Consider the following 20,450-nt stretch of genomic DNA (forward strand, 5'->3'; position numbering starts at 1 on the left):
TTTTACTAAGATCTTCTTGATCAGCTTCATGTCTTTCGGGCCCACTGGGTTGAGTCATCTTTTTCAGTGGGAGGATGAGCAAACACCTGTAGATGTTTTCAGATCTGATGCAGAATGGACTTGTTTTCTCCCCAAATATGGAACTCTAAGTTCAGATTCTAAATTTATAGTGGACAGTTTGGATGTTCATGTAGAGTTACCTGGTATTTATGCATCACAGTGTCTCTGTATCTTTTTTAAATTATTTGTTTTATGAGTTTTTCACTTTCTTATCTTCTTCAGTTTCTGTCTGTCAATCTCCATCCATCCATCCATCCATTCATTCATCCAGAGTGAGGACTCTCCAGTAATTATCATTCTTTTTTGGAAGGCTTGACTTTGAAGTTAACATACCCACCTTAACATGCACCTACACTTTCTGTTAGTTGGACAATACTCTGTCCATCAATCCATTCTTTTATCTATCCATCCATCCAAAGTGAGAACTGTTCGGTACTTATCGTCCTGTTTGGAAGACTTGACTTTAAAGTTAACATACCCACCTAAACATGCACATGCACTTTGTCTGTTGTTTGGACAATGTTCTGTCCATCCATCCAACCATACAATGTAAGGACTGTCCAGTTATTAAACTCCTTTTTAAATAGTATAATGGCCAGCATGGTGGCATAGTGGTTAGCACATTTAAGTCCCAGCACCGAGGTCTTTGGTTCAAGTCCCTATCTAGGCGGAGTTTCCATGTTCTTCCTGTGTCAGCATAGGTTTCAGGTAAATTTGGATACTGTTAAAATTTATCTGATGTGTATTTGTGGGGTATGTAGAAACGTATGTATGACTGTGTGCCCAGATATGGATTGGCACCCTGTTCTGGGTAAAATGCTGTAATGCCTCCAGGTGGATGGTCGTTTCCTGTTGAGAGTATGCTGTGTGTGATTAAAAAAAAAAAAATCATAATTTACACTCTTAAAAAAAAATTTGAACAGTTCTTTGTAAATCTATCCATCCATTTTTCAATTCAAAATCTTCTATAGAATCACTGGCGCAAACATTAACACACCTTGAAGAAATCCTCCTTGTTTTAGTTTGTTCTCTTATTTTCCTGGTCAATTTTAATGCTCTAAACCGTAAGGTAACGCTTCAGTCCAAGTTTTGATATGATGGATTCAAAATCTAGCACAAGAATAGAGTCAGAAAAAAATGTTAACCGGGCAGAGTTCCATGTTTTTGCGAGGCTGGAGAAGCTGCTGAAGTATCTGGAGCTCTGTGGAGAGTGAAGACTCATATTTAAGTCAGGGAAGGAGACGGCAATGCTGTGGAGAATGAAAGGGCTGGCGTGGTGACAGGGAAGGAAAGATTGCACCCCATAAGGGGGCCAAATGCAGAAGAGATGCTTCTTTGCTGCCTTGGGACTTCTGCAAACACACACAGCATGTGTGAGTATGTTGTGTGTGTGTGTGTGTGTGTGTTTGGGCCCTGAGTGAATTCTACTCTGTTTCAGCCTCTCTTTCTATCTGCTTCCCTTCCATCTCTCATCATCCATCTCTCTCTCTCTCTCTCTCTCTCTCTCTCTCTCTCTCTCTCTATATATCTCTCTCTATCTCTCTCTCTCTCTCTCTCTCTCTCTCTCTCTCTCTCTCACAGAAGTCACTAGAGTACTCAATGTGGACGAGGGCAAAATAAATAATAATAAAGGCATCTTCATTCAATTATTTAGGGATGTCCTGTAGCTGGCTGTTTTTATTTGTACAAAACCCAAGAAAGAACATCTGCAGGAGGCTCCTGCTTGGTGTGGAACAACTTCAGAGTCAGCTAGATTTGAGTGCTTCACCTTTAAATGAGCTTCACTTCTTCAGTACAATAAATAGCAGCTTCAAAATCATTTTAATGCTCTACTGACTGGAATGTAATAATTTTATGGAACACTCTGGGAGTTTATACTTACTTTATACTTTATACTGTGTGCTTATTTAGGTAAATTCATATAATATTACTCTACTGTCTCAGTCCAGTCCAGCTTCCTTTGCCTTCAGTGGCAGTTCTGTATCTCTCAGCTTGTCCAAAATGTGATTTGTGAAATCTGGATGTGATTTCTACCAGTTCTAGATAGAAATCACATCCAAGTAGAAGGCATTTCTGGCCAGACACCACCCATCACAGTCATAACCATCCACAATGGACAGTGCAGTTGGTGGTAATGATTGTGACTGGCTGTGTCTGGCTAGAATTGTCCATAAACAAACATAACCTCCCAAACTAGACCTAACCCACCAAATTAGACCACAAACTAGACCTAACCCACAAAAATAGACCTAGAACTAGATCTAACCCATCAAACTAGACCTAAAACTAGACCTAAGCCATCAAACTAGACCTAGAACCTAACACATCAAAAAAATAAATAAATGTAGACCTAACCCAACAAACTAGACCTAGAACTAGACCTAACCCATCAAAAAAAAAAACTAAATGTAGACCTAACCCACCACACTAGACCTAGAACTAAACTTAAGCCATCAAACTATGCCTAGAACTAGACCTAAGCCACCAAACTAGACCTAAGCCATCAAAATAGACCTAGAACTAGACCTAACCCAACAAACTAGACCTAACCCATCAAAAAAAAAAAAACTAAATGTAGACCTAACCCAACAAACTAGACCTAGAACTAGACCTAACCCAACAAACTAGACCTAGAACTAGACCTAACCCATCAAAAAAAAAAACTAAATGTAGACCTAACCCAACAAACTAGACCTAGAACTAGACCTAACCCATCAAAAAAAAACTAAATGTAGACCTAACCCACCAAACTAGACCTAGAACTAAACATAAGCCATCAAACTATGCCTAGAACTAGACCTAAGCCACCAAACTAGACCTAAGCCACCAAACTAGACCTAAGCCATCAAAATAGACCTAGAACTAGACCTAACCCAACAAACTAGACCTAGAACTAGACCTAACCCATCATAAAAACTAAATGTAGACTTAACCCACTAAACTAGACCTAAAACTAAACCTAACCCACCAAACTACACCTATCCCACCAAACTAGACCTAAAACTAGACCACCAAACTTGACCCACTTAAAAGTAATCTTTAGTATGACACTGCTATAATGACTTTAGTGTGATGGTTGCTTGAATTTGGAATCGGATTTGATTACAAAATTAGAACTATTGATAAGTTTCATGTCTTTGGGGTAGGAAAAGTTTCCTTTAATGGAACATCTTCATGATCAAAATGCTGTGTAGTTCAAGACTCGGTTTAGTCCCTGTCTGGGGAAACTGCTCTATTATATTAAGAATTTATTTGACAGTAAATCAGGGATAGTGTTAGGTTTTTATGATTGTGTAATGCAATGTATTGTAATTAATTCCACAGAACTGAAATGGTGCAGAGCCCATACAGTATAAATGCATTTATTAAATCTACTAGCTCATGCTGTAGTTAAGGGTGGTCTCAGGGAACTATGGGTCGTTTTTTAGTATCAGTCACAGTACTGGTCATCATATTGCTTAGTACATTAGCTAAGTGTGCATGTTTTAGTTACATTATAATTTGAGAGCCAGGGTGATATTGATTGGCCAGCAGACTCCACCTCTGCTGTCTGGGTCCTGGCTGAATTACTGAATCCAGAAGCTTCTCAGGGGTCTTTAAAGAGAAGAGGGTGGGGTGGAATAAGGTTTTAAGAGGACATGGGTGCCATTAAGGCTGGGCTGCTCTGCCTCTAAAAGCATAGAGTGATCTGCTGCCTGTCCCTGTGTGGACGGAGGGGAGTTGCTCTGTGGTTAGAGCTGTAGAGGGAGTGAGGCCTGCGCTGATCCTGGATCAGGGTTTACTGTTTGACGTTTGGGCAGCCAGTCTCTTCATAGGCCTGATTTCCAGTACAGCAGTAATTAGACCAGTACAATTCATGAGAATGCTTCCCATCACATCATACTTCTAATCCCATAATGCTCTGTCTGTGTGTTTACACTGGATGAGACAATACAGTTACACTTACTATCCAGATATTTAAAATTTCAGATTTTAATCCATAAGAGAATTGTTCTTTTTGGTGGATTATGACACTGAAAAAACTGGTATCTGATCAAAACATAAAACATAAAATTAAGCAACAACTACAAACTACTGTTTTGTAATGTTGTTTCTAATTTTACAAACTTTAAGACAATATACTATTACAGAAACCCACTGAGGAAGTATCAACTTGATTGATTGACCACTTCCTAAATATCATGAATATTTTGCGTAGACTGAACTGCTTGAATTTTTGCACCAGGAGTGGAATAAAGTTATCCAAAAGCAGTGTGTAAGACTGGTGGAGGAGAACATGGCAAGATGCATGAAAACTGATTAAAAACCAGGTTTATTCCTCCAAATATTGATTTCTGAACTCTTAAAACTTTATGAATATGAACTTGTTTTGTTTGCGTTATTTGAGGTCTGAAAGCTCTGCATCTTTTTTTTGTTATTTCAGTCGTTTCTCATTTTCTGCAAATAAATGTTCTAAATGACAATATTTTTATTTGGAATTTAGGATAAAAGTTGTCCGAAGTTTATAGAATAAAACAACAATGTTAATTTTTTTCTCAAATATATACCTATAAATAGCAAAATTAGAGAAACTGATTCAGAAACTGAAGTGCTCTCTTAATTTTTTCCAGAGCTATATATATGGACAAAATGATCAGGACACCTACTCACACATAATTTTTGTTTAATTTTTAGAACATACTGTAGACTATGTGTAGAACATAGTGACCCTAGTATTTGTAAATTCTAAGTCTCTAAGTACGTATAACATTACTGGATATCTTGTGAATCATTTAAGCCAAAAATGTGATCGTCACTGAACACGTCCCTTCATTGCCCATTCCGGTGATGGACAGGCTGTGTTTGGGTATTGATGTGCTGTTTGTGTGGTACCCAGCCACACCGGTCAGCCATTATCAGAATCCTGTGAAATGGATATTGTTTAACGTCCATGCCCGGCTTTATTGTCAGAACCATAAAGAGGAGAATGAATCCTCGTTTCGGAGCCGAAATGGCCGACTTCGGGGACCCAGTACCTGTAAGTGCCATTAAGTGGAAATTGCCGTTCACATATTCCAGCGGTTTGATTAATTACTCTCTCGCATGTGCTTCTGCTGTGGGCCAATGAAAGATAAGAAACAAATTTGCCGTCCTGTTCTGTAAAACCAGTTTAATTATTGACACATGTTTTGCCACCTGGCGATGGGGAAGATAGCTGGACTACAACAACACATAGTATAAATCTGAACTCTGTGGATTACTCTACGTCTTCGTGTGCAACAGGATCATTATAAAATACAGAATACAGTGAATTTTGGCCCAGTTTTTAGCTTATCTTTAGGCTCAAGACTTCAGACTACAGGGAAATTATTATTATTTTTTTTTTTTACTTACTCACTTTATATTTTCATCTTTTATTTCCTATAATGCATGCATCCACCCTGTCACAGCAAGCTGCACGATAGGGTGGACAATTTTAGTGGTAAAAATGTGGTAGACCTAGAGTTCAAAATATTTTAAATTGTTTATGCTGATTTTGCTCAGTTTCAAAGATACATTTTGATCTTTTTTTATTTTATTAGGCGGTGGAACAAAATATCAATAATGCATTATATCGAGTAGTTTTCATTTGCAATACGAAATTACCGTATTTTTCAAACAATAAGTTGCCCATAAAATCCTTAAATTTTCCCAAAAAACGAACAGTGTGCCTTATAATCTGGTCTGTCTTATGTATGAATTCTAACAGCCTGTTTGTAAAGAGCAATTATAAAGGAGTTTCAGTTAAGTTTCTCCAGCACCAAGGCTGGAGCAGTATTAGCATTAGCCGCTAACCACAGCGCTAGCTCTTTCACAGTTCATAGGTAAGTATATTAGCATGTTAAATCAAGTTACATGGGATGAACACTCAGTGTTCCTCAGTGTAGGGCTGTCAGGTGGCGTTTTCTAATGCTAAGCGCTGCTAACCACTGCTAACTGTGTCACCCATGTTCCTTACTATTGTCACTTAAAATACGCCTTATAATCCGGTAACCCCAAAAATTAACAAGAAAATCGACTTTAATTGATAATGTGCCTTAAAAAATATGTTAAATCTGTATATTTGTTGAAACCTTGGTGCTCTATACTTACTTAGACTCATCCCTCAATTTGACTCCACATGGTGGCACTAATCAAATCAAATAGTGTGAACCTTAATAACTTACATAAGTCGTTTTTTCTTAACCAGGCAGCTCTGAGGACTTGGCAAAAATCCAACTAAGGGTATGAAGGTTAACACTATTCTAAACACTTTATCTGTGTAATAATGTGATCGTTCAGACTAAATCTTAATAATAACATGTATTGATAAACAGTGTTTATATGAAATTTAAACAACGATGCTTTAAACGTTAAAACATTTTGATACTGACTCAACAGTGTGGCATCGCTACAAGTACTGAAACCCTCAGTAAGTGTCGTCCTGGGCTTTATGCTGCATTTGTCAGAAGTTGCACAGATTTGCAGGGCTGTGTTTGCGAGAGGAACGCTCAGGCTCCAGACTGGAGTAGTCAGGTAGAAATTAAGGGGAACAGAAAGTCCCCGAGGATTTCCAGATGATCCTAAGATTTGTCTGATATGGTGAGGTGTGGTTTTGATGTGAGAACAGGCTTAGTCATCATGCTGCGCGTTTGACTGAGAGGAGATTGACAGCGAAGACAGCAAGCAAATCCGGGGTTTTCACAGCTTTGTCGTTCTGCGAGCGCAGACGTTTCAATTTGAGGTGAAGTGTTTTTTTTTTGTTTTGTTTTTTGGTTTTTTTTCTTTCCTTCCTCGAGTCCCGCAGCTCTTTGAGAGTAGCGGGTCAGGTGTGCAATCCCTTTTTGTATCAGCTTGGTGTATTTGTTCCTGTACAAACTGATGACAAATCAATGTGTTTGACATCCGTTTCAAGTCACAGAACAGTTGTGAAGTCTGACAAAACTCTTGACGCTTCAAATCCAGTCAGGTTTGTATAGAGAAATCAACACTGTACAGCTAGATAGGGATGCCTTAGTTGAGTCTAAAGAATCGATATTGGACTGGGAGCTGGGTGGCGCAACAGTCTAAGTGTTGACACTAGAACTTAGGAGATGACTGGTAATTCCATCCCTGGGGATGGTGCAGACATTCATATCTGGGAGTCCAAGAGAGTGTGTCTGGTCTTGATCTCTGTGAGTGGGCAGGTTGGCTCTACCGCTCTCCTATTACTCAACATCTTTTTTTCGGTAGCATAATAGACTTAGCAGCTAATGTTTTCTATAAAACGTTTATTTGCACTGTTCAATGATATTTCATTAATGCCTTTTTGACAATAATAAGCCATTGGCTCACTTTATGTAACTTGGAGGAGTCGCTTTAGCTATAAGCCACCTGACGCTAGCAGTGTCGTGGAATAGAGGGAGTCATAACTAGTGTGTGGAAATCGAATTACTAATATTGGGGAGAATATTTGGAGAAAAAAAGCATAATGAAGGCTAATGTTTTACTCAGTCAACTGTCTACAAATGTCATATTCTTATGCTTAGCTACTACACAGCAGTTTATACGATCTATACGTAAGAATAAACACACTTTAAACGTGTTGTTCTTTATATTGCCCCAAAATCAAATAATATACAAACTAAAAGAAATGTTCCAAAATGATCTGAAGTAACATTGTTGTGTTGACTTCCATTGAAAGGTTACGTTTTTTTTTTTTTTTTTCCATCTCCTCAAAAACAATTTTATAGCTTTTTTTTTATAAGATTTGCAATACACATATACAGTTTCAAATACTGGCATATTCAGTATATCACGTGTATTTATTCCATATATGATAATCATTTGTTGAATATAATGGAATTCCATATCATTTTAAATGCATCATATATTTATTTACACTCTATATATTGCCTCATAAGTGTATTTTATTTTAATATATGCCTTGACTGAACTGAACAAATTTCCCTGATTCACATCAGCTACAGTGCATTAACCCATTAGACCCTGTTTGTGCACCCATGCTTCAGTTCTTAGCTCTTATAGCTCTGTTACTGTGATGTGTTTAATTATCATCAGTTTAATTGGCCCAGTTTAAAATAGAACCCTGTGGCATGTTTCAAGACATGCTAAACCAACCGGTTATAAAATAATTTACTGTAGTGTCTGCATTAGGATTAATAGCTGAATAATAAACCTGTGGGTCAAGAGGTTATAGGACCTAGTTTAATGAGTGAAATTAGTTTAATCAAGAAAAAATATCCTACTACCTAGGACTTAAGTCTATGTTAGAAGCTTAACGTAAAGGTTTTGGTGAGTCACAGCATTCCCTTTTACATTTCCTGCCCCCGGTGCTCGTCCTATAGCATCCTAGGTCGTTGTGGTCGTTCGTCCTGAAGCGTTTCGTCCTGAAGCTCCGCAGGACGCCTGCCGCTCGCCCCCGCACCTCCTCCGCCCGCTGATGCCAGCCGCTGCCGCATGGCCACCTGATCTCGTTGACTGGCCGGCGTAAGTTAGGTAGGCAGTCCCTGGCCCTCGCCACCCTCCCTCCCTCCCAATATGCGCTTGGACCGGGGAACAGGCTGCACCTTCCCCTGTTCCGCAGGGATAGGGGGGCCAGATGGAGGAATTTGATTAAGCAGCAGTGGAAGACCAAATGTTCAATTGGATCCAGAGCCTGTGGAAGTAGAGGGGAAGGGGAAGGCAAAGTGAGGGGGGTACGGGAGGGGGAGGGGGGGGGGGTCCAGCGAGGGGGTAGGAATCTAAAATGGCTGGCTGGCGCACGTCGGCCAACGGCGGCTCCAGAAGGGAGGTGAGGCGGGCGCTGAGGTGTAGTAATGCAGAAGCCCTTTTCCAAGTACCAGCTGGGCCTTTTAGGAGCCACTATCCCCACAGCAGACGCTCGGCAGCCTCCGAGCAGCTTGACTTTACCATATGTGGAACTTTTTTCCCTTTTTTTTTTCTCCCTTTACGCTCCGCCTGGTTTCCCCCCGGAGGGACCCGTACCGCTGGGACACCGGAGGCAGGTGAATTGCTCTTAATGCAAGGCACTGAATCACGGGGCCAGCAGCGGGAGAGCCAGGTGCCTGGAGAGAGGAAATGGATCCAGAGAAAAGTCTGGCTCGGACTGCCGCGACCTTGGAGCCTGGGCCCAGGCTAGCGGGAGGATGTTTAGCTCTAGCTCCATCCGTTCTTCTTGCTCCATCCATATCTACATGCGTGTTATTGTTCTTTTTGGAGTTCCACTGGCTCTTCCACACTCTTGTGTGTGTGTGAGTGTATATACAGTATCTCTTTTCCCAGTGATTTCTAAAAGGCAACTCAATCCGTGCTTTAAACTGGCTGTGTCTTTCATTTGCTCCATTTACTGCATCCTCAGCTAGCCCCAGGCTGTCGGGCTCCCTCTCTCTCTCCACCTGTCCTTTTTTAATTCGCTGTGCCGAGCTTTCAGCCGACCACAGGCCTGTTTACCCCATCTCTCGCCCTGCTTGAGAAGAATTTTTTATTAATTTAATTTTAGCTTTAGTGAGAGAGCGCCTTTTTGTTACGTAAAGCTGTAAAAAAACATCCATTTTCAGCGAGAGTAAGCCGTTTTAAGAACTGGCCAGGGACTGACTACAGTTTAAAATTAGCCTGTAAGAATAAATCTGGCTCAACTTTCATCATTTTTTTATCTGTTGATCAGTGAGAATTATCCCTGTCAGATTAATGCAATATAATGATAGTGAATACATTAAAATATATAAAAAAAGAAAGTTTGATGATGTCAGACTGGGTTAAGCATAATCACATATCCCTATTTCTTGTATACTAAAAGCCCTTCACAGAGTTTTTTTTTTTTTTTTAGTTTTTCATTCTTTCACCAATTTACACAGCCAGTTACCCAACCCACTCATTAGGTCTCTACACCTATCACTAGTGATGCCCCAACACACCAGGAGGGTGAAGACTAGCACATGCCTTTTCCAACACATATGAAGTCCGACTCCGTCTCTTTTTGAACTGCATTGCTGAGTAACAGAGGAGGAAAGCGCAGCAACTCGGTTCCGACACATCAGCTCACAGATGCCTTGTGCTGACCGTCATCACCTTTTGGAGTGATAATGTGAGAGAGCGCCATCTACTGTACCCATCCAGAAAGAGCAAGACCAATTGTGCTGTCTCAGGGCTCTGGCAGCCGATGGCAAGCTACATAAACAGGATTCGAACCGGCAACCTCCCGATCACAGTTTTTTTTTTTTTTTTATTGCGGTATCATATTTTATACAGTGTGGCTAGCACAGCCTGTTAACTATTCAAAAGCTTGTATAAAGATATTGCGATTATACTAATTATATAACAAATTACAATGATATGCCAAATGTCATGCGATAGCAGTATGTGCATTCATTGTGCAGTGTTACCCACAGATCAGTGCAGCATCCTTTGGGTAATATGGGACATGGAAAAAGTCACGGGACATGGTAACCAGTACCTTTTTTTGTTATATACTGAATTTCTTCTGTATATTCAATCGACAGGTTTCATACTGTATTAATTTAATATCTTTAAGCATACAACTAGTAGTGAAATGCGCACATGAATTTAAAGTGCAGAATGTGCTAAAGATAGTGTACACAAGTACAGTTTAATTATATATATATATATATATATTATGCAGATAAATCATAATACTTATTTTATACATAGCACGTTGTCATTTTGCAATGAAAAACATGCACATGCCAGAAAAAAATATATATTGGTCCATTTATCAAGAAATTTTCAATGTATCAATGTATGTACTAAAAATCATAAAAAATGGAGACACTTGTTTTTCCTTGGACATGGACAATATATTAATGTGGTATAGGGCTGTCACAATTACAATTATTATAATATTCTTAATAATTAAATGTGCAATGCTCTTTAAAGTTAAGTAAATGCATTATATCAAAGTCTTAAAATGATTTTGATCAAAATCAGAGAGCCTTTCGATGAACCGATACCCCAATCATCTTCAGTGATAACTGCAGCTTGTAAGGGTTAATGACGTGAATATCAGAGGTTATTTGGAGGTGGGGGTCCCGCAGCGCTCGGAGGACATGTTTTTGGTGGGAAGCAGCACGGCGCGTTCACTCCGTGGACCGGTTTTCCTCTGGGGGGCGAGGACGGCTGCAGAGCTGTTACCGCCAGCGGCTGGGGAAGGGGGCACGTTATGGCCGAAGGGCATCAAGGACAGCGGGTTAATGCACTCTGAAGGCTCCAGGAGCCATTACTCAGACACCATGTAATCGCTAAGAGTCCAAGAGTTTTTCTTTTTTCTTTTCTTTCTTTCTTTTCCTTTTTTTTCTTTTCCTTCCCACCACCCTCCTCATCTCTGTTCTAATCCTTCCAAATGGCTCTGGTGAATCTCTGCCAGTAGAAAGCAAAAAAAAAAAAAGCGAAAAAAAAAAAAAGGAAAACGGGAGCGAGCGGTGGGGTGCAGGTCTTTAAGCCATCAGCTGGAGATTTCACTTTGAAAGGCTGCCCTTTCCCCGACGAGGACAGTCCACCACTCCCCACCCCACTGTCCACGAGATCAGCGTGTCCTGACCTCTTCCTCCATGCTTTGGTGTGTGGTGTATAAAAAAAAAAAAAAATATATATATATATATATATATATATATATATATATATATATATATATATATATATATATATATTTATTTATTTTTTATTTATATATATATATATATATAGGTTTATGGCTGTTTGCTTGTTTTGTTTGTTTGTTTGTTTTTCTCTCGGGCGTTTCTTTTTTATTCTTTTCTTTTTTTTTTTTTTTTCCTCTTTCCTTTCCCTGACAGGCTTGTCAGTAGGTCAGACTTTGGGTGGGTGGGGGTACTGCAAGTGGCAGTAGTCAAGGGAAGAAATGAAGGAAAGAGAATAACTTTGGCTTGGCACGCTCTTTGGGCGTACACACACACACATACACACGCTCTTTTGGTTTGGCGGAGTCGGCGGGGGCCGAATGAACGCCTTTGGTTCGGGACATATGGAAAATGGGCCGTTGCAGTGTGGAAAATGGAGCTATTCATGCACTCTGAATTTTTACCAGCAGACAGACATTCCACGATACCCCTGTTTGTGCAGCTGTGCCCCCCGATTAAATTAGCCATCGCACCCCAACCCCAACCTTCCCTTCCCTTGGCTCACTCTTCCCCTCTCGCTCACCCTTAGCCAACGAGGAGTCCCAAGTCTCGTTTTTTTTTTTTTTTAAACCCTTTTAGACCCTTTTAAACGCACCTTATGGTGCGCAATAGCGGGACTAGACTTCAGTACCCTCAAATACCCAGAGGGAGGGGGGCACTATGATTCGGGGTGATGGCGGGGAGCGAGAGGGGAGGTTCCCCCGAGGACTCGAAGCACTAGCAGCCCGGCAGGCTCTGACAGGTCTTCCGGGAGGGGGTCCGCGGGATTGGGGCTGTCAGCTGTTCCTGCGGAGCCGAATGTGCAGGCTAAGACGTCCATCGGGAGTGAATTACTGAAGGCTTTTCTTGCACGCTCGGGTTTTAACTTCTTCCTTTTCCCTTTCCTTCCTTTCTTCCTTCCTTCCTTCCTTCTTTGGTTGTCATTGTCTTTTTCGTTCTTCTTCTTTTTATTATTTTACTTCTTGCTTCTTCTTACTTTTTCCCTAGATGGAAGTCGCTTGCATGTATTATATACATGTGTGTATATACGTATACATATACAAATACATACATGTGTATGTGTGTGTGCATTTGAGTCTGTGTGTGAAGTCGTCATACGTGTTTTTTCGCATCAATACAGCAGCTGTAGGGGTGAGGGTATAAGGGGGGTATAATTGAGAGCACAGAGGGAACCTCGTCTCTCTGTCTTCTGATTTGGAGGTGAAGACAAGAGCCCGCGGGGGCCCCCTGTCAGCGCGTTCGGGGCGCGCTCGTCTCCGACTTCAATAAAAACACACAGAACCAATTCCCCCACAAGGGCGCCCAGCCTAAAAGATTGCAGTTTGCAGCGGATCACCTCTCGCGTGACCCTGTGTTAGCGACAGGCACCCACCCCCCTACCTGCCTACCCACAAACCCACCTTTTCTAAAAGAGGACGGGGGAGAAATAGACAAAGGAAGACTTACCAAATACTAAATTGCCTTTCTCGCACCTCACATTTTACACATTGATTCCCCTTCCTCCAGCTCTATGTTGACAAATGTCAAGAGTAGTGGAAGATAGGTGTGCAACCGTTCAGTGGGCAACCCAGCCTGCCAAGCAAGACTGTACAACAGGACAACTCTACTCCTGAGAGAGAGAGAGAGAGAGAGAGAGAGAGAGAGAGAGAGAGAAAACGAGAGAGAACTGCACTGTTAGCATCAGACTCTTCAGAACCTGGATTGAAGAAAAAAAAATTGCACTCCCAGCAAGTACCAGTGGGAGCGACTCCTCCACCACCTTTTACTTTACGAAGTTTTTTTTTTACTTTTTTTCTTTTTTTTTTTTTTTACTGTTGAAGTTTTCCTGTTTGTTTTTGGGGAGGAGTTGCAGTATTTTATTTATTTTTTTATTTTTTGCAGTTGTCGTTGTTTATACGCGCCTTGAGTCGCGTCTAGGGAAGTTGGTTTAGTTTGATTGTGAAGTTAGATGTAGAGATGTAGATGAAGCGCCGCTCTCCCGATACTACCCGCGACTGTCATCCTCACAAGCTCTCGAAGAAGCCGTCAGTCACGCTGACACCGTGTTTTAATCACGGCTGTCCCACTTGCTGTGATGAAGGATAGAGCCAGGGTTCCATCCCTGGACAATTAGATTGCTTCACTGCTGGTGTCATACGGTGCCACCGTTCCAAAAAAAAAAAAAAAAGGGAAAAACTAATGTTTCCTCTCTCTCCTCTTGCTATTTCTGGAGCGTGTTTAGGGGAATGAAGGAAGTGATTGCGGTGGGAGGTGTTCAGGGGCCCTGTCGATCAGTGGCTTTACGTTAAAAAAGAAAGCAAGAAGAGAATTGAAACACAAATTTGAGCAAAAAAAAAAAAAGAGTGTATCTAATCTTCTGAAAGATTATAAGTGACCTTAATTAGGTGGACTCTAATGTTGAATATGTGAATGTCACCGTGTAGAGCAGGGCTTAATTAATGTGCGGACTTTTACTTATTTGTACTTAATTGTAAAATAAAGTGGGCTGAATAACTTGAATTATATTTAGAAGACATAATAGCAAGGACATTAATCAGTTCTGCACAGCAGCAGTTTACAGGATTTACTGTCCTTGAGTCCTTTAGTTGAAGATTTGTTAAATAAGATGTATGCTGTGTCTTATAAGATGTAAGATATTTTTAAAAATCATCTTTTAATCTTATTTTGCTCTAAAATGAAACTGCTTTGTTTGATACCTTGCATACTGAAGTCTCTTGTCACCTTGTCATATCTTTGTTAGGATATAATACATCATTTTCAAATGGTCTTCTCTGGAGATTGGGCAGCTTTTAGGAGCAGTCCTCTTTTTTCATTTTTAAAAATTTATTTTCATTTAGATTTAGCTAGGCCAATTGTCCCACCCGTTCAGCTGCTACTTAGCTGTATATCCCCCATCACACATGATGCCGCGTCCCTCATTTCGAACTGCATTGCATTGCCAACTACCATCACAGTGCACTGTGATGGCAGTTTAGATACACCAGCTCACAGACGCCTTGTACTGATCAACATCACCCTTTCGAGTGATGTGGGGAGAGAGCGCGATCTCCCCACCCAGAAAAAGAGACAAGGCCAATTGTGCTCTCTCGGGGATCCTGCAGTTGATAGCAAGCTACATGACTGGGATTCGAACCAGCGATCTCCTGATCGCTGATAGTGGCAGCGGTTTAGACCGCTGGACCGCTCAGGAGCAGACCCCTTGTAACAGTGTTTGTATATCTGTTCAGTGTGAAGCTGCTTGAACACAGAGTGCTGAAAATTTGCCGCTGTACTTTCAAACACAATGTTTTCAATAGGACGTGCACCGCAGAATCATGCGACAGCGAGCAGTGAACGCTGCACAGATCGTGTGTGTGAACACCATGGAGCAGCAGAGACTGCATTTGTGCATAGCAGTATATTATCTGGCTAATGTGTCAGAGTAAACTGCACCTTATGAGCAGTTTAGCTCAATTAAAAAGAAGTATATTTGATAGCTGGGTCTGATTGAGACCAGATCACGTTCTCACTACAAGTGAACACTCCAGAAAAAAAAAAAAATCTGCTCGTTAATAATAATAATTTTTTTTAAAAATTACCGATTCCAAATTAATTGCATACATTAACGCTTTATATTTGACAGCCCTAAATATGAGACTATGAAGATTGCAAATAATTTCATTCTTTTGCAACCAGTGGTCTGAACACCACAGGAAAGGAGTCTTTACTACTTTCTTCATTTTCTGCTTTGGAAGATTTATATGTATTTTCTGTACAGTACGCAGTTGTGATTGCACACACACACACACACACAAGAAAAGAAATGACCAGTGATTATTAATCAAAGATTATTACTGTAATCATAGGAACAGTAATGATACATGTTATCTGACCACCCACCACCTTCTGGCGAGAAGTAAAAACCTTGATGAACTTAATCAGAAATTCCTGCAGCTGTGAATGAGTCACAAATGCATTAAACATGATATTTTAGATACTGAACCCCCCGTGAGCATCAGTGACGTCACTGTTGCACAGCTATTGCCGTGGTTATTCACAGCGCTGCACACATCAGGGGATTTTCAGGTGTTGGAGCGCAGGGATCAGTAGAGTGTGCATTAGCGTAGTTCTGTTGGGCAGGTGTAGAAATCCTTCTGTTTATTACAAATAAGTGGTATGTCTATTAGACTACATAAACTTTCTCAACAGGTTATAATGCATTAATTAACATTAAAAGCATGGTTATAAATATTAATAAAAATGTATGACATTATCACTATATTTATGATGCGTTATGAATTGTGATCATTATTTTGATGCATCAACAAAGCTGGCTTAACAAAGCTTGCGGTAATTACTTTTAACCATTAATGAATATAATATTGTTAAATATTATACTAACTTACATTAGTTGGGGTGGATGTGGGCGTGGTTGATGTGGGTAGAGTGGGGTGGATGTGGATGGGATTTAAAAGGGATTATAAAACCTTGTCTGTTTAATGTCCTATACTTCTGCAAGTGTCATCTATATAAAACTTGCAGTAAAAATTGATTGCATATATAATGCAAAAATAAATTACTTCAGTTTATAATGCATCACAATGCCATTGTACACTCCAAGTAAACTGACAGATGTCCATCATGGACATATATTATTAGTAACAGAAATATGATATTTAACCAAGATATGTAACATATTACAAGCACAGCTATAATGACGTTTATACATGGCTACAATGGTTATACATTGTTACAAGTATGTATAACAATGTTTATAATGCTTTATGTAGTCAATATAATGTGTTATGAGTATGTTTATGAGTATGTCCAATAAACATAACATTCATAGAAAATGTTACCCAAGTTCAGTAGCATTCAGGCAATCGTATTGGTTTTTGGCCAGTCTTTGATTTTTGGGAGTCTCTCAGATATCATCCTAGCCTCCACAGGAAGGCCTATGACTGTATATGCTGTGAGGTGTTATCTTGTGAGTGAGTCTGACCATTGGTCAGCATGCTTATGGCAAGGAGAAAAGTGAGAGATGGAAAAAGTCATGGAACATGATACTAGTTCTTGGAATTATTTGAATCAAAGACAGTTATATTTTTAACTGTTTATTTTAAATGGAGATAAATGTCTTCTTTTTAATGAAAATGCAAAGGTGCTGGAGCGTTTTTGAGACCTGTATGTATCATACGGTCAGAGCAAGGTCTTTGTCTGTCTCGTCTATCTCTTTCGGTGGCGGTGCAGAAGTGCATTCCTGGCTGTTTGATGCCGTGGGTGCAATCTCAAAGGGTCTGATCCCTCCTGGCTTTTAATTCATTTGTCATGCTCCACAACAATCTGATTTGTCTCCTGATTGTGTGTCCTGCTCCGAAGTCTGATTGGTCGCCCTTGCCTCTTTCGAAGTGCGGAAACTATGGCAACGAGCATCCGAGGCGGGCGGGCGGCGGAGGATGGCTGTTTGAGACGCAGCCCCGCGCCGCATCTTATTTCTCCCTGTTTATTTATTATTATCTTCAATATCCATGTAGATGAGCTGGAATATAAATGGGGCTGCAGAAGCACGGCTGTAGCAGATGTCGGCGGAGCGTGTGGCTGCTCTGGGGTAATTGAGGGTCCAGGAGAGAGCTGGCGTTGGCTAAATTAAACTGGTGCTCCTGCCAGGACTCTCCCAGGCTCAGGAAACAGTGGGCCCACGCCGGCAGGGGGCACTATTCTGAATTTACCTTCATCCATGCAAGAAGTGGGCAGAAATGCAGAAAGGCAGGAAGGCAGTGGCACTCCTGGAGATGTGGCACCAGATCCACAGGATTACCAGTCCCCCCCAGGCTGGAGGACTGCTGGGAGGAGCAGACAGGATGGCTCCTTTCGATGCGCCACCAGGATCCCTGTGCTTTCTGCTTGAAGAGACCTCGCAGGTAGAGCGGAATGCGCCAGGTGCCAGCTCTGTGCTGGCTGTGCCAATCGGCCGATGATCTATTCTGTTCCAGGTCTTTTATGGCACTTCCGTTTCTCGCTTCCCTGATATCAGATGGTAAAAGACAGTGTGAATGCTCCAGTTTTCATTGTGCTACCAATTTTGGGTTCTCCCCATAACCCAAATAGTTCTTTAGAGTTTCTCTAATAAGAGTCGATGATAATTTCATTCTTTGGAAACCAGTGGTCTGGACACTGCTGGAAAAGTGTCTCAACTTTTTCTTCAAAGCTTTACCTGTCTTTTCTGTACAGTAAGCAATTTTGATTGTATACACACAAACACACACATCTAAAAAGCAAAAACAATATTTGGTGCCTAAAGGTCTTAAAAGTAGAGTTGAATAGAAAGTGGCAATGGTAGAACGAATCAAAACAGTTTAAGCTAAAAGCCCCGGGAGACTGGTGTTGCTACCTATCCATCCTTTCTAGTTCTCCTAGACATTGTACAACCCTATTTTCCTTTTTCAATACAGTAAATAATTTTAACTTATCTTAAATTTTAATCTTACCTCCCTGAATTCCTGTGGCAAGCGATGCTGTAAATACTCCAGTTTCATTGTGGTAGATTTCATTGTTTTTCCCATAACTCAAATGTTGATCCAGAAAGCTAACCTTGACATCTAATGGAATTAGAAGCCCAGAGATCCTGGTTTGTCTTGTGAGCCATCCTTTCTTAACCTCACTAAAGTCTTCCAGCCGCCTTTTCCTCCTTTATACATAACACTGTGTCTTAAATTGCCAGAATAGAAATATATATTTTTTGAGATTACCTGTTTGAGGCACTGTGGTAAATGGTAGCTGTCTGCCTCCATTAAGTGACTGATGGTGCTCCAGTGGCCCAAGCAAAGACGCCAAGCATTAGTGTTTTAAACGATTCAGTACTATTTGAATTGATTTTATTTTGGGACACAAAATAAATGGATGATATATGGATTATATGGATTATGGATTATATGGATGATATAATGGCCACAGTTTCCAATTCACAAACCCTAAAAGAACCCAGCATTGACTGCTTCAATTTCTTGCTGTGCTGATTCCACGTTGCAGAAGACAATGTAAATTTTTTTATTTATTTTTTAACGTTTTTATATAACCCAAGTGTTGATACAGGAAGTTATGTCTGACATCTGACGGTAGATCCTTGCATTGGAGCATAGACTAAAGTTGGTATTGGTTCAGAATGATTCCAAGTCCTTCAAACTGAAAGCATTATAATTTTAGCATAAATTCTGATGCTTTTTTTCTTTCTTAATACATAAAACAATGTCTTAAATTGTCAAAAAAAACATGTCTGTGTGAGATTACCCAAACATTTTGAGATTTGAAGTTTGTATCAAGGGTTTGAATTTGAAGCTCATGTTTGTGGCACAATGCTAAATGATGCCACCCAAGAAAACTTTACTTACTAAGCGCTGTAGTTTTGGCTGTTTGTCTACACATACTATTCGATTTTTTCCTTCAAAGCACTGTTTGAGAATACTTGTCCCTTTCTCCCAATTGACTTTTTTTATCTTGATGTTGTAATGGCCACAGTTCCCAGTTCAAAAACGTCCACTTCAAACTGCCACTGCCACTCGTTTCACCTAATAATTATTGTCACAGAGGATCCGCAGTGGGATATGTAAGGGACACATGCTGCGCACCGGCCCGCATTCTTTATTCCTTCGGCCTCCATCGTTCTCCGCCATTAGCTAATTACATACAGGTGTTTTCCTTTCTCAAAGCGCGCATTCTTCTCAATCTAACGGGAAACGTGAGAGAAAATACGTAAAGAAAGAACGAAATGAAGAAAAAAAAGGTGCAGAAGAACTGAGGGGGGGGGGGTGGGAAAAAAAGAAAAACTGGAAGAAGTGGCTGAATGTGCTGTGTGAAGCAAATTATCGCCCCACGTAGATTCATCACTTCTCCCCGCTGGATTATGGAAGGGCCTTTCTAATGAAGTTCGCCCCGTCAAAATGAAGGGACTAATTCTGATTTAGCTGAGGTAATGAACTTCCCCTCTCCTGGCGCGAGGGGCACCGTGGGGCGGGCGAGGAAGACGAGCCTCAGCAGCATCAGGAGAGAGAGAGAAAGAAAGAGAGGGAGGGAGGGAAAGAGAGAAAGACAGCACGTTGTGAAGAGAGAGGTGAAGAGAGAGATAGATAGATAGAGAGAATATGTCTCACTGACAAAAAGAAGAAGGAAAGAAGAAGAAGAAGGAAAAAAAGAGAAAAAAAAAACATTATGCAAAATGCCTGTCTGGTATTTGCTGAAATGTATTAAATTTCCAGAGCGGGGGCCTGTGTTATATAAAATTATGCTAATGCCCGGCGGCCCACTGTGACTGGCGGCTTGCTGCTCCCGAGCATGCGTGCCTGGCCGCAACATGGAGCGCGCTCAGTGGGACTCGCCTTTTCTATTAAAGCAAAACCTCCAGACACCTGATGATGAATTTGCTTCTGCCAAATGTTCCTCCCTTCCCTTCTTCCTTTCTCTTTTTTCTTTTTTAAGGGGCTAGGGTGGGTAAAGACACCAGCATCTCTTTAAATGACTGGGGAGACAGTGTGCTGTTCTGCTGCTTGGTGTGGAGTGTTTTTTTATTTATTTTTTTCTCTTCTTTTTTGGGATTGGGGGGCGGGGGGTGTCCCTCTGCAAGCAGGCTCAGGGAGTCAATTAAGGCGAGTGCTGATAATTATAAGCCGGCTGAACACAGAGGCTGGCTAATTGTTGAGTGCTCCATGCCGCGAGCCAAGCCAAGGGGGCCTCACTCTCGCGTTCACTCTCTCTTTTTCTTTCCCT

The 20,450-nt window shown here is 40.9% G+C and overlaps 1 protein-coding gene and 1 long non-coding RNA gene across 11 annotated transcripts in view; one reads left to right on the top strand and one right to left on the bottom strand.

Annotated features, from left to right (window-relative positions):
* The window catches only part of LOC103026130 (zinc finger protein 521), a 250,362-nt gene that overhangs the window by 161,657 nt on the left and 68,255 nt on the right, over positions 1-20,450 (top strand). The gene's annotated exons all lie outside the window — the stretch shown is intronic.
* LOC125804006 (uncharacterized) lies at positions 2,361-3,039 on the bottom strand. Of its 2 annotated transcripts, none has more exons than XR_007440523.1 (3): positions 2,736-3,039; positions 2,494-2,586; positions 2,361-2,429 (listed from the first exon to the last, which is right to left on the bottom strand). It is a non-coding gene; the product is annotated as an uncharacterized LOC125804006 (long non-coding RNA). The 2 variants fall into 2 exon arrangements; XR_007440522.1 differs by having other exon boundaries at positions 2,494-2,574; positions 2,660-3,039.

This window comes from Astyanax mexicanus, chromosome 8 (assembly GCF_023375975.1).
Source record: "Astyanax mexicanus isolate ESR-SI-001 chromosome 8, AstMex3_surface, whole genome shotgun sequence".
NCBI lineage: Eukaryota > Metazoa > Chordata > Actinopteri > Characiformes > Acestrorhamphidae > Astyanax > Astyanax mexicanus.